This window comes from Giraffa tippelskirchi, chromosome 2 (assembly GCF_054371585.1).
Source record: "Giraffa tippelskirchi isolate mGirTip1 chromosome 2, T2T-mGirTip1v1.2.pri, whole genome shotgun sequence".
Lineage (NCBI taxonomy): Eukaryota > Metazoa > Chordata > Mammalia > Artiodactyla > Giraffidae > Giraffa > Giraffa tippelskirchi.
In genome coordinates, this window is record NC_137276.1 from 228,345,305 (window position 1) to 228,360,439 (window position 15,135).

At 45.2% G+C, this 15,135-nt stretch overlaps 1 protein-coding gene and 1 long non-coding RNA gene across 5 annotated transcripts in view; one reads left to right on the forward strand and one right to left on the reverse strand.

The window, feature by feature from the left end:
- The window catches only part of RUNX1 (RUNX family transcription factor 1), a 273,518-nt gene that overhangs the window by 123,639 nt on the left and 134,744 nt on the right, over positions 1–15,135 (reverse strand). The gene's annotated exons all lie outside the window — the stretch shown is intronic.
- LOC145539678 (uncharacterized) lies at positions 780–3,840 on the forward strand. Its single transcript, XR_014077898.1, has 2 exons — positions 780–885; positions 1,068–3,840. It is a non-coding gene; the product is annotated as an uncharacterized LOC145539678 (long non-coding RNA).

Here is a 15,135-nt window from a genome sequence, read left to right on the forward strand (position 1 = left end):
GGCAGCTCATACACTGTACCCCACACACAGAAGGTTGAGTGCTTATGGGGACAATATTACACTTCTTTAAAAAATAGATGAAGATCATGGCATCCGGTCCCATCACTTCATGGCAGATCGATGGGAGAAAAGTGGAAATAGTGTTAGATTTCATTTTCATGGGCTCCAAAATCACTGTGGATTTTGCAGCCACGAAATTTAAAGATACTCGCTCCTTGGAAGAAAGCCTATGACAAACCTAGACAGTGTATTAAAAAGCAGAGACATTAAAATTCCAACAAAATTCCATCTAGTCAAAGCTATGGTTTTTCCAGTGGTCATGCACAGTTGTGAGAGTTGAACCATAAAGAAGGCTGAGCACCAAAGAATTGATACTTTTGAATTGTGGTGTTGGAGAAGACTCTTGAGAGTCCCTTGGACAGCAAGGAGATCAAACCAGTCCATCCTAAAGGAAATCAAGCCTGAATATTCATTGGAAGGGCTGATGCTGAAGCTCCAACACTTGGGCCACCTGATGCAAAGAGCCGACTTATTGGAAAAGACCCTGATGTTGGGAAAGATTGAAGGTGGGAGAAGAAGGGGACGATAGAGGATGAGATGGTGGGATGGCATCACTGACTCAACGGACATGAGTTTGGGCAAACTCTGGGAGATAGTGAAGGACAGGCAAGCCTGGCGTGCTGTAATCCACGGGGTCACAAAGAGTCAGACATGACTTAGCGACTGAACAACAATAACAGAAACAAGCAAACATAGATGATGTATCTCAGATCCTGCACGTCCCTGGAGGGAGATGCAGAGGAAAGTGAGTGCTGAGATGAGTCAGGAGGGTTGATCGTGGCTCTCTGGTGCCAGCCAGACCATCCTTCAGTCACTGGCGGGAAGGTGAGCTTCTCTCAGGGTTGGGAAGAGAAGCAGATATGCCTCTTCAAGATTCAAACCTGCTCTTTTGAGTTCTGGGTCCTCTCACCAAATTTCCTCACTTCTCATCACCTCTTTCTCTTTTTTCCTTTCTCCTCTTCCCTTTGGAAATGTCCCTGCCGGCTTGCACTTGGGCCACTCTGCAGTGTTTTATGGTGGAAAGAACACCGTCAGGCCAGTATGGAGAGTGAAACAAGCCAACGGATTCAGTTTTAAAGAAATCGAAATGTACACCAACTGACCCTGAAATCAGCTTCCACCAACCAGCTGGACTCCTGGCTTAGCTCTCCCTTTCCCAGGGACTCACAGACTTCTGTCATCCTAGGCTGGCCATCCTGGAAAACCAAAGCTTCTGGGTGGGGTCCTGAGTCATGCTTCGTGGCTCTCTGGTGTCTGGCAAGAACTCGGCTTCTGTTGCTCCCTCACCTTTCCCCCTCCCCACTAGCTGGAGGCTCAGGGCTCTCCCAGGTCCTAGTTTTTCTCCTTTCCTGATCCAATCGTCAATGACAGAGATCATTTTCAAGACATACCTACTTTTTCTAGTGGGGAATTCATTTGGACTTCTGGAAACTAAGAACAAATGAACTAGTTCTTTCTGAAGTCAAGAACCACATAATGAAAGCAACACACCATAATGAAAGCAACACGCGGAGGCGGAAAGCTCCCTTGTGCATTGTCCTGTCCATCACGAATCCTCGATGTGGCACTAAAGCTCCCCGTCCCCCACTGAAACCCAGCACCAGACAGAAGCCTCCCCTCTACCCCTAGGCACACTGGACAGAGCCCTTTCCAGTGGGCGTCATCCTCACCTGCTAGCACCGGGCACTTCGGGTGGGCTTGTGCATGAATCACACACTGGTTGGGACTCCTAATAAGCATGTTGGCACATTGGTTGCCATGCCCTACTCCAGGGGATTTTCCTGATCCAGGGACTCTCATTAAGTACTTTTTATGAATGAATGAATGAATGGACCAATGAATGATGATGACCAGCAGCAGCCACCTCCTCTCTGGCCTGCTGTGCCCTGAGGCAACCCAGGTCTCATATTGAGGGGGGAGCTGATTGCAGGTGTGGAGTGGTGAAAAAGCATCTCCCTTTATGACTTGCTTCTTTTAATCTCTGGGTCTCAGTCTGGGAGCCCGGGGAACTGCCCCTCTGTTTCTGACTCTTGTTGCCTTGAGGGTTTTGGAGGTTGACATGGTCAGCAACCCGAAGAAGTACCTCAGATGGTCTGTGAGTTTCAGACACAGTGATAATCACAGCTGGCCTGCAGCTGGAGGAGGAGGCATCCTACTAACAGGAGAAGTGGATGCTTTGGTTATGCAAATGTATATATATATTTTTGTTTCTCACTTGGATGGTAAAAGTTCCTGGTTAAATCAAAACCAACAAAACATAGCAAGGGAGACTCATCTGTCTAGGCATCCCCAATCCCAGTGCTTCAGCCTAGGCCCTCATCCTACACCTACAGACCATTGTTTTTCCCGTCTTTGGGGTGCAGGCTCAATTGAGGTGGGAGGGATTCTCTCTACATTTGGGGAACCCACGTCTGATGGGTATCTGAAGTGCCAGGCCAGTCTCAGCATTGTTCCTGGATACACAGGACACAGATGGATGAGTGTCTTTGGATCTGAGCTAAATAGTCTGAGTTGATACAAACCAGGGCCTGGGAGAAGCACCCAGGCGACTCCACGGGCCCAGGACAGGCTGGAGACAGGCCTAGAACAGCAGGGGCAGGGAGAATGGTGGGCCTTGCAGGAGCTTGTCTCTGGGACACGTGGGGCTCCAGAAAAGAAAGAAGCCTGTAGGGCTTTGCACAGAGCTGCCCATCTACCAATGAATGGAGATGAGCAGACCAGAGTAAGACCTGCAGTCTTGTCTGAAGGCTTAGGGACACGTGTTGGCAAACCCAGAGCTGGCTAGCATCATGGGATAGCTTTTAGCAGCATCAGCAAATTCATACTTTTCTGCTCCATGCCTCCTGAGCTTTGTCACTTTTTCTCTCCCTCTCTCTTCTTTTTGGTCCCTTCAACTTTGTACGATTTTCATTTGGAATTCAGGGCATCTTTTGAACTGCCCTATGACACAGGGCTTCAGGTAGGGGCAGGCAGTGGGGACCTTTAGGTTATATTCTTTAATAATTCACATGGCAGCTTTGTAAGGATACTCTTAACCGCTTCTTAAAAGTAATTAATTGATTTTCTGACATATCAGTTAACCATGTATTCCACTGACACGAAGTTGCATTGAGGTTCTTGATTGGGTTGAAGGATAATGTGGATTAAATTCAGCCCAGAGTTTAGCTTCAGAGACTCTAAAAATATGCCTCTATAAAAGGAAAGGTTTTTTCTTTTTTTTTTCACATGGAGTGTTGTCTAAAAATCTAAACCATATGTACTTTCCAGGCCTTTCAATGGGCTAAAATATAGGTTCCAGTGTGTGTGGCTGCTCAGATGTCGAACATTCAAGAAGCATGAAATAACCTACTGTTACTCAATATGGTCATCATTCTGGATGAACATTTGCCTGGGGTCTGCGGGGGGAATTCACTCTCTCAGTCGATATCTGACAGGAGGAACGCCATCAAAACACAGTTTACTCAGGACTCTTGGAAGAAGGCAGACCAACTGTCTACCAGGGGTGTTGGCCCGTCTCCTGGCAAACCAGGTCTTTCTGTAGCTGAGTGTGGAGGATCCTTTACGGCTGCCCATGATGGAGGCATTCTGCATAGAGAGGATTCCCATCCATGGTGCAGACTTTATTAATGGGGACATGAAGACACAGACCAGTTAAGTGGCTTTCCATGGGTCATGCAGTGAGTCAGAACAAGGACTTCTGACATCCCAGTCTCTGTAGGGATTCATGTGACAGAATTTTGCAATGAGGATACAGGGGATATTAAAGTGTTATACCTGCCAGGAAGTTGTCGTGTATATTTGAACATTGATAATGCCTGTGATGTAGAACTCCTTAGAATAAACTTTCAAGGAACCGGGGTCTCTTCCCCATTCCCGAAGGCCAGCTGCCACATGGAGGCCTGCCCCCGGCCCCAGGGAGACGGGCTCTCATTGTCTCTTCCCTTCACTTGGTGAGGTGGTGGGTTTGGGAGAAGGGACAGATGCCTGTGGGAACTTGGTCCCCTCCCTTTCTCCTCCGGGGGCTGGTGACTGCAGGAGGAACACACTCTGGTCTGGGTCTTCGTGTGCTGTGTTTTGCAACCCCAGAGCTGGTACAAGGTGCCTGAGACCGAGAGTGAGTCTATCGGATACTGAGTGCATTGTTGTGGGGGGAGGGCGGGCATTAGCTTTGCTCTCCCAGGTCTAAGCTTCGTTCTGCAGCCTGGCTTTGAGCAGCAGTACAGCTGGCCTTTGGACCTGCATCTATGCCACTCCTTTCTGCCTGTCACATTATTGATTCGGGATTCAGGAAGGCTGTCATTGATTGGACGTGCTTCAACCTTCAGTGTTCACAGAGTATAGCGCATCTGAACATGAAGCTGGGATACAGGCTTATAGGAGAACGAGCCCACATGAACTTGATACTCAACTCAGAAAGCTTCAACAGGCTTCCTGGCTCTGTTACTTCTCTTGGACTGGTCAGTGAATCACTTTCCTGAATCATGGAATGGGAACAATTCTTCCCTTATAGCATTGTTATGAGGATCCGATGAAATATCCTATAAGACTAATCTTCGACTATATGTAGCCAATCTGTTGCCTTATTATGGCTTGGACATATTGAACTTGAACTATTTCTATTGCAAACTTTCAGAAGAGGGACACATAAGTATTTAGAAACCTTAAAACATTTCTACATCATGCTACTTTCTGTTCACTCGCTAAGTCATGTCCGACCCTTCGTGACCCGATGGACTGCAGCATGCCAGGCTTTCCTGTCTCTCACCAACTCCTGAAATTTGCCCAAATTCATGTCCATTGCATCAGTGATGCCATCCAACCGTCTCACCCTCTGTTGCCCTCTTTTCCCACTGCCTTCAATCTTTCCCAATTGTGCTACTTGACTTTTTATTAATTTGAGATCATCTTAAGTTCTGACTGAGTCTTCCAAGGAGGGAAATTTAATGGAAGAATGAAAAGCCAGGTGGAAAAAAAGGGAGTGGACCTTTTAAGAGGTGGGAGAGCGTACGAAACACCACGCAGGTAAATTTCAGCTCATCACTGGTCTGATACTGCTGAGAACGGACTTGGACTTGACATTCCTTAAGTGATTATTCGAATTATTGTTCCTTCCTCTTTGTTGAGCCCAACCCAAGTGGGTGTAAAGACCCATGCTCATAGCACCTGCTTTGATTTCATAGAAGGGTTGCCCCATGGTGAACCACAAAGGAGAAAAGCATTTTAAACTAATCGAAGAAGAGTTATATGCAAATGTAAAAGGTTCTTATTAATACGTATATGTCACTGTATTTTGATGGCATCTTTTACCGAGTTTTTGCTTCTTGCCAAAGTGCAAGGTGTTGTCAGACTAAAGAAATAAGGGCAAGAGATCCAGAATGTTTGGATGACTCATTACAGAATTATCTTCAAACTTTAATGCTTGGCAAATTCCATCTGTTTTTCTAAGTCAGCGTTATTTTGCTGACGTGGAGGACAAACCATAACATTTTAAATATATGAAAAAAAAATATCCTCAAGGGTCCCAAGTGTTGAATATCAAGAGCCTCTTCACATTCTTTGTCTTGGGAAGTGAAAAGTTTTTACCATGAGATGGAAGGTGTCTTCTTTATTCTTTAAGTATGATAATAGGAGATCCAAGCAGATTCAGTAATGCATATTCTGAAAGTTACTCAGGTTTAACAATAGAAGACTTTTTGGTAGAGGGGGTGGGGAAAGGGACATCAATTATTTACCATGGCCCTGGAGATGGAAGACGGTTTCGAGATTTTGCTGAATTCACTGATTGATTTTCTGACCCAACAAGGGAAGTGAAACTCCAGTGGCTCGTTGGTTTTACACGTCTGGCACACCACCCCCTGTTCAGTGCACAGCTGCATTTCAGGTTCTAGAAGTTTGTGTCCTAGGGCAGGGGAAAGGGTGGTGATTTCTGCTGCCTTAAAGTCATTACACCCAGACTTCCCTGATGGTTCAGTGGTTTAAGAATCTGCCTGCCGATGCAGGGTACACAGGTTCGATCCCTAGTCCCGGAAGATTCCACATGCCGTGGAGCAACTAAGCCCTGGTGCCACAACTACTGAGCCGGTGCTCTAGGGTCTGTGTGTTGCAATAAGAGAAACAGAGAGCAGCCAGAGAGCAGCCAGTGCTTACTGCACCTAGAGAAAGCCCATATGCAGCTATGAAGATCCACCACAGCCAAAAAATAATAAAATAGGTAATAAAAAAAATGAATATTACCTTTAAAATTCTTGATGCAATCAATAAAATATGAATTCCATAGTCATGCAAGCACTTTGCACCCATATACAAAGACTTGGCCTGGATATTCTCAAGGAGTAATATCTACTAAAGGCATGGCCCCAACCCTTATCCGATGCACAGTCCAGAAGGAGTGGCTGTTTGATCGCCAAATACTGTTTAATGTAGATTATAATGAATGTGCTGATGGAGGAATAAACACAGTGTCAAGGGAGCTTAGGAAAGGGGAGAAATGAGTTCCATCTGGAAGAGGGCTGGGGACGCTTTGAGGAAGAGATGGAGGGATGTGTGAGCCTGGAGAGTGTAGGCTTTGGGAAGAGAGTTTAAGATAGCTCGCAGGATGTGAGCAAGGGAAGTAGGACCCACAGGGGATGTGATGGATGCAGGATGCAGCTGTAGTAGATGCTGGCCTGGGGAACAGAAGATCCAGGAGGGATTGGAGGCTGCGGGGAGGCCAGCCACATCAAGGGGTCGCATCTACTGGGCACTTACTGTGGGCTGCCAGGCACTAAGTCAGTCCTGTATGGATATTATCCAGTTTAATGCTCATAATAACCCTTCAGTTAAATAGCAGATTTATAGAGAGTCTTCCCTAGTAGCTCAGCTGGTAAAGAATCCTCCTGCAATGCAGGAGACCCCAGTTCGGTTCCTGGGTCAGGAAGATCCACTGTAGAAGGGACAGGCTACCCACTCCAGCATTCTTGGGCTTCCCTTGTGGCTCAGCTGGTAAAGAACCCGTCTGCAATGCGGGAGACCTGGGTTCAATCCCTGGGTTGGGAAGATCCCCTGGACAGGGAAAGCCTACCCACTCCTATATTCTGGCCTGGGTAATTCCATGGACTGGATAGTCCATGGGGTCACAAAGAGTTGGACACGACTGAACGGCTTTCACTTTCATTTTCTTTCAAAGAGAGTCAGTAATGTCCCCAGTGCCACTGAGACCACAAGTGCAGAGACAGAACCTGGACTCTGTTCTGTCTGCCATCAACCAAGCCCCTGCCCCAAATGCATTCTGCTCCCTGTATAATGTGAAGTCCTATACCCAAGTCTGTCCCTAAGGACCTGGAGATTAAAGTTCTGACTCCAATTCCAAAGTATGTCTGGGGCTGGGGGGCTTCCCTACACACTCAAGGAATTCTTTCTCTCTCTTTTCATATTTTAAAGTTTTTATTTAAATTTATTTTAATTGGAGGATAAATGCTTTACAATATTGTATTGGTTTCTGCCATATGTCAACATGAATCAGCCATAGGTACCTTATTAATGCTACAAGAGACCCCTTTATCACTCTCATCACAGGAAATTCCAGTGGTTCTAGGTGCTCTCTGTGTTAGAAATGGGACAAAGACCAAATATATTATTTCTTATTATAAATCACAATGTCACAGGAGACTTGTTTCCCAAGAACAGGCAGGCATTATGGAGGCACCAGAGGACTGATGCTCAAGCTGAAGCTCCAATACTTTGGCCATCTGACACGAAGAGCTGACTTATTGGAAAAGACCTGATGCTGGGAAAAATTGAAGGCAGGAGGAGAAGGGGTCGGCAGAGAATGAGATGGTAGGATGGCATCACCTACTCGATGGATAAGTTTGAGCAAGCTCTGGCAGACAGTGAAGGACAGGGAAGCCAGAAGTGCTGCAGTTCATGGGGTCACGAAGAGTTGAATGCGACTTAGAGACTGAACAACAACTACAAATAGTTCTAAGCACACCGTTGCTTCAGGGAGAGCATCAGGGATCCATGGGAAGGGCGAATTTGAGTGGGCTGGGACTGGAAGCCCATAGACCATTTCGGAGATAAAAAGGTGGACTTGGTGAGGGGCCTGTGGCAGCCATGGAAAGCGAAGGCAGATGGAGAAGAGGAGGGTAAAGAAGAGTCAGAACTTGGAATGGAGCGTTGGGGTGGGGCTCAGGCACAGGAAGAGACGTCCAGGATTTTAGTCTGGATGGCTAGGAGACGGAACAAACCCACATAACGAATCACTAAGTGGCTTTTGGTTGAACTCAAAGCATTAGAATTCTATTAATACATTAGCATTCTACCTTCCACTTCTGAATGCATGAGTATTTATTCTTAGGCAGTAAAAAATGTTGGGCAGAGTCATAATGCTAAGTCAAACCTAGAGTGCCTTTATACTGGATGAGAAATATAATGAAATAATGGTATCCCTGGGTATTCTTTCCTTGGAAGAAATATCTCAAAGGTGATAGACAGAGAGAAAGGTAGACAGACACAGAGAAAATGAGAGAGAAAGTCTGGTATGTTTAGCCCTCATGTGAGTGCTGAAATGAATGTGGAGTCTGGCAGGTATGAAAGGCAAGCCGATTATCACCACTGGAACTTGGAAGCAATGTGTAAGATGGCTCAACAGAACCCCAGACACATAAACGGGAGAATAAGAGATGGTTATAAATGCTTGGCTCTTGTCCAAGTTATGAAGCTGTGGTAAGATCAGCTTGACCTAAGAAATCACTCTGCAATAAACTGAGTTTTTGCCCTGTGGACGCTCAGTGGATGGTGACACTTCTCACCTTGAAAACCTCTTGGGAACATTTCTCAACATAGGTCTATCACAATTGTCCTCTGGCTATGAGTTGAAAAAGTCTGGCCAGTCACCAGCACTAAGAGATTAACATTTCATTCAGTGAAGTAGTTATCCCCAGATGCAACAGGTATGTGGAAAGATCTACATTTATCAGGTTATTTTCAAATTTTTTGCTTATTTTATGTCCTCTGCTCTCTTATAGATGCTCTGATTTTTGTTGTTGCTGTTGTTGGGAAGAAATATCATGGTTTTATAATCATGAGGGCTGTACTGTCAATCTTTCACAAATTTAATAAATTACATAAAGTAAAAATTCATAAAATAGATGTGAAATTATAATACAGTGTATTTTGAGATGAAAGTGAAAATCGCTTAGTCGTGTCTGACTCTTTGCGAGTTCATGGACTATGCAGTCCATGGAATCCTCCAGGCCAGAATACTGGAGTGGGTAGCCTTTCCCTCCTCCAGGGGATCTTCCCAACCCAGGGATATGAACCCAGGTCTCCCACATTGCAGGTGGATTCTTTACCAGCTGAGCCACAAGGGAAGCCCAAGGATACTGGAGTGGTAGCCTTTCCCTTCTCCAGGGGATCTTCCTGGCTCAGGAATCGAATCGGAGTCTCCTGCCTTGCAGGCGGATTCTTCACCAACTTATCTATGAGGGAAGCCCAATTTTTGAGATACAGCATGATATTTAATGCCAGATGCTATTGCAATATATCAATTCATTACAAACTAATATACCAATTCCTTTCACATTAGTGCTATGAGGTAGGTATTATTATCATTATACATATTTTACGGATGAAGAAACTGAATCACAGAGGTGTTGATTAACTTGCTTAAGGTCACACAGCTAGCAGGACTGGGATTTGAACATAGTTTGGCTCCAGAGCACACACTCTTAATCAGTTTCTCAAAGTGCCCACTCTTGATATCAAAACTTAATCCTTGGTGTGGATTCAGAAGTACGGTTTTTGAAAAGTGATGACCACCAAGACAAGACACTTAGAGGGGAGAAAGAAGGTCTGAACTAGTAACCAACGAGATGACACGTGCGTGCTCAGTCGAGTCTGACTCTTTTGAGACCCCACGGACTGTAGCTTGCCAGGCTCCTCAGTCCATGGAATTTCCCAGGCAAGGATACTGGAGTGGGTTGCCATTTTCTTCTTTGGGGAACCACTGAGAACCCGATGACTAAATTCATTTATGACTGTATTTAACATCTGCACTCTGTTGCTGGAGACCAGGTAAGGGACCTCCCCAGTTCTTTTGACCTCTTGACCTATTGACCCAGCGCACTATTTTACCAGCTTTGCATGGGAGCCCCTGCTGTAGAAGGTTTCACCAGCACCATGCCGGTCCTTTGCTTCAGCGGGTCTGGTGGTCTGCCCCTCATTCCTCTGGGGCTTTTTCCCTACCCCATACCTGCATGTGCCCAGCAGAGCTTGACTCTTCTGGAGAAAAACGATTGACCAAATTAGTGTGCAGATAAAAATACTTCCTTCTTTGATTCGGTGGTCTACTTATAGAACTGAAACAAAATTAGATCCAGGAAGTGGCAGGTATTTTGGAAACTGATACTTGAGTATTATTATATTTAGGTTTTTGCCCTAGGCAAACTTTGGAGATTTTTAGGAAAGACTATTTCAGGTGAACACTTTTAGGGGTGAATCAAATAGTAAACAGAACAGGTACACCCTATTCTGTATTAGTGTTGTAATTTGGAAACATCTTTGAGAACCAGCTTTAAGCATCATTCGCGGAATACATTGTTTTGAGCCGGTCCTCCTGGCCAGGCACTATTTTAGGAACCTGGATGAGAGCCTTGAACCAAAGAGCAAAAACCTCTTCCTCCGGAAAGCTGACCTTCTCGATTCAGAAGGGGAAAGCTGAACAGATTCAAGGTCCATGTTTCGCATATGGACAAAGCAAATAACTGCTTTCAAAATAAAAAATGCTCTTCATCTTTACATCCTCACCTTCACACTATTTGCTCCATTTTGTTGGGGATTTCCAGCTATTTTCTTCCAAGGATATATTTTAGCATCTTAGCACATTTTATGGCCTCACCCCCAAACCCCCTTCCGAAACTGTCCGTTACTTTTCCAGCAAAATATCTATTTCTGATTCCACAACCAAAGGCTTCCCAAGACCCCAGGTTTCCCACCTTTCCAAGCTACTTATGGCCAAGTCATCATACATGGTGATAGTCCCCAGTTTGTGGCCAAAAAAGATGAAGCAGACGTAAAAGTACTTGAAGCTCTTGGTACCACCTGTAAGGGGATAACTCTCAAGCAGAAACACACTAAGAATTTTTCCAATTTCTGAGCAAATGGGACAGTGAGTAAAAAATCTACACGAGCAGTCCCACCTCGGCTCCTGTTGTTTATGCCACGCACAATTCCATTCCGGAGGACACTGGAAAGCATCTTTCAGAGTGAATCTCCAGAGAAGGTCTTAACTCTTTGCAGAGAAAAGGCAATATCCTGTTCTTCATCTAAAATCTAGAATTAAAAGCCTGGGTTCTCCGGCTGCCCCGATCCTCTGATGATACTGCAGAGGCTGGAACAGTTATAGACGTGTCCACATGGACAAATCACATATGCTCTAAGTAAGCCCTTTGTGCAACTACCAGCAGCTTCTTAAACATGCTTCCCCCCTTTTGTATTGTAGTAAACGGTACATAATTCACCATTTAAACCATTTTAAGTGTGCAACTCCATGGGATGAAGTGCTCTTACTTTGTTGTACAACCATCCATGTCCAGGAAATTTTCACCTTTCCAAACTGAATCTCTGTACCCACTAAACCCTAACTTCCTCCTAACCCCTGTGACCAACACTCTGTGTTCTATGTCTGTGGCTTTGATTACCGAGGAACCTCATATAAGGGCAATAATGTAATATTTGCCCTTTTGTGATGGGTTTATTTCCCATAGAACGACATCTTCAAAGTTTATCCATGTTGTAACTTGTGTCAGAATTTTTTTCCTTTTTAAGGCTGAATAATATCCTATTGTATGGTTAGACTGTAGTTTTTCTTTAACCTATTCAGTGGTCGATGGACCCTGGGGCTGCTTCCAGCTTTTATTAATGCTGCTCTGAACATGCTTGAACAAATATAAATATTCTTATTCACTCTCTTGACAAATGGACTTTTAAAAATGTGGTAGGCTCAACTGTGAACACACTCCTGAAAATCTGTAACAGAATAAGGTTAACTTAACTTTCCTAGGAAACTTTGTACTGTTTAGATAGATTCATTCATCTGTGGGACGGACGAGTGCCCACCAGCTACTAAACACTCTATGAGATTTGGGGAATTCCAGTAGGTATGGTTCTGGCTTTTAAAGGAGACGGATCTCTAACTGAGGGGTTAGGCTAGCACTCTGTGTGCCTTCAGAAAGGAGTGTGCTGGCTCAAAAGAGGGAAAATGCAGCTGTGCTTCACCTGTTCTGAATGGTCAGTGGAGGTTCTGAGTGGTGGTGATACCAGATCTAAAGGAGAAGCCCCTGAGACATGTGGTCCCTGATGTATACTGTTCGGTGCAGTTCTCTCAATAGTTTTAGAGGTAGTAGAGGTAGGTGCTTTATCTGCCCCTACAGTATAGACAAAGAACCAAGGCTTGGAGAGAGCAAGTAACTTATCCAATGTCACACGCCTAGTACGAAGCACAGCACTTTACCGTTCTTAAATACTCTGTTATATGGGTGTTCCAAACCAGGACTCACAAAGGGATGTGGAGGGTAGGGTGGGAGAAGGGCCTTCCAGGAAGAGGAAACGGTGAGCTGGATGCATGGACTAAGGAAGGCATATGGAGGAATTAGAGAACGTCAAAGCATCCTTTCGAGGGCAGGATGATATGGGAGAATGGCATGGAAGCATGTAAATTATCATATGTGAAACGAATCGCCAGTCCAGGTTCAATGCATGATACAGGGTGCTTGAGGCTGGTGCACCGGGATGACCCGGAGGGATGGGATGGGGAGGGAGGTGGAAGGGGGGTTCAGGAAGGGGAAAACATGTACACCCATGGTGGATTCATGTCAATGTATGCGAAAACTAATACAACATTGTAAAGTTAAAAAATAGACAAACTAATTAAAAAAAAAAAAGCAATGTCCATCTTCAGCAATATGGACGGACCTAGAGATTGTCATTCTGAGTGAAGCAAGAAAGAGGAGGAGAAATATTGTATGACACCCCTTATGTGTGGAATCTAAAAAGAAATGATACAAATGCACTTACAAAACAGAAGGAGACTCGCAGACTTAGAGAACAAACTTACGGTTGCCTGTACACACTGCTATATTTAAAATGGATAACCAACAAGGACCTTACTGGGTAGCGCAGGGAACTCTGCTTAATGTCCTGTGGCAGCCTGGATGGGAGGCGCCTTTGGGGGAGAAAGGATACACTTATTTGTACTGCTGAGTCCTTTTGCTATTCACCTGAAACTAACACAGTGTTGTTAAATGGCTATAGTTAGTTAGTGTTACTTTCTCAGTTGTGTCTGACTCTTTCTGACCCCATGGACTGTAACCCACCAGGTTCCTCTGTCCATGGAATTCTCCAGGCAAAAATACTGGAGGGGGTAGCCATTCCGTATCCATCTTCCCGACCCAAGGATCAAATCCAGGTCTCCTGCATTGCAGGCAAATCCTTTACCATTTGAACCACCAGAGAAGCCCTAACTGGCTATACCCCAACACAAAATAAACAGCTTAAAATAAATTGTAGACATTAAAAACAATTGCCTCCTGAAACCTTCGGTATTTAGGCGTGGAAGGGAGCCCCTGGCTTCTGTATCCCTCCCTCATTTTCCTTCTGGGTAGGGTCGCAACTGTGACCTCTGGAGAACCCCGACAGTAGGAAACCACATGATATTTTCTGTCAGATTTGGGTCCCTGCCGCTTGCAAGCTTCTGGTGTAAACATTATAAAAATCATTTTTACTGAATAAATACGTATCTACCACGGACTGATGGTTTATTCTAAGCCAGACACTCTTCTAAGTACTTCTCATGTATTAACATTCTAAGTCTTCACAACCAGCCTTAGATGTAGGTCCCAAGATCGTTCTCTTTGATAGAATAAAATAAATCCCAAGGAAGATAAGCAAGTTGTTTATGGTGACACAGCAAGGAATGGGCAGGACCATGATTTGGAGCATATGGAGGTCCCCCAATTGTAGATGGACTTTGCCAACGTCCTCCTTTTGTCTCAGACTCTCAAGGTCAACTTTCTGTCCTAGGAGTTATGCAGTGAGGCTCTCGGTCCACGCTCTCCGAGACCGCCGACCCCCGGCCGTTAGGACAGGTGTCTGCACAGCTCAGGGAGCCCAGAATGCCAAGTGGAGATACTGAGCATCTGAGGGCTGTTAGACTCCCTTTCATCTTGTGCAGCAGCAGAGACGAGCCGTCTATATTTAAATGGACCTCCTCAAGAGACAGGCTGTCCCTGTCCGTTAGCTTTGTGGTTTCCATTTCTTTCTAGGTTACAACTGGACTCGTGAAACAACCGAGCAGGGATGACCTGGGTCCCTCTCCCCTGAACTGGCAGCTGTGTTCATTTTTAAGTCACGGTGAAAACCTGAGGCACAGTTCTCCAGAGTCAGAAGTTGATCTCAAACATGATTCTAACTATAGTTACTACTAAAAAAAAAAAAAAAAAAAAAAAAAACCCACATGACCTCCGGCAACCCCTACCACTTAGTTGCTAACTTTATGAAACCTAGATGTCCCGTGGGAATTCAGAGCACTCATGAGCGAAACGGAACTTGGGGCCAACCCCACACCTTCCTGTCGTCCCCATTTCTCTGAGCAGAAATTCTGTCACCCGTCCCTCAAGGGAGACTCTCACTTCTTTCTCTCTCAACATTGCGATCCTGTCAACTTCACCTGCTCATGGTTGGTTCACAGTCACTGACTCCTTCCCACCCCTAGTATTTCTTTGGCCTGCCCTGTTCTCTCTAGAGTTGATTAGTTTTTTCCCTGCATCTGGCTTTGACCCTAGTTTGTCATCACCTTCCATGTTGCTACTGTCAGTCACATCTCTTATATTCAGACCCAAACACATTTCCATGCCGGAAAAAATTCTGCAGTCACCCATCACTGAGGCCCTGCTCACTGGGCCTGTGTGTCTCCTGCCTTGCTCCTCTTGAGTCTCACGCTCTGGTTGTATTGACTCTTTTGTCTCTTCCTAGCACATCAGGCCTTCACTCACACAGTGACCGCCCCCCGATACCCATGGTATGTTTTGATCCTTCCCC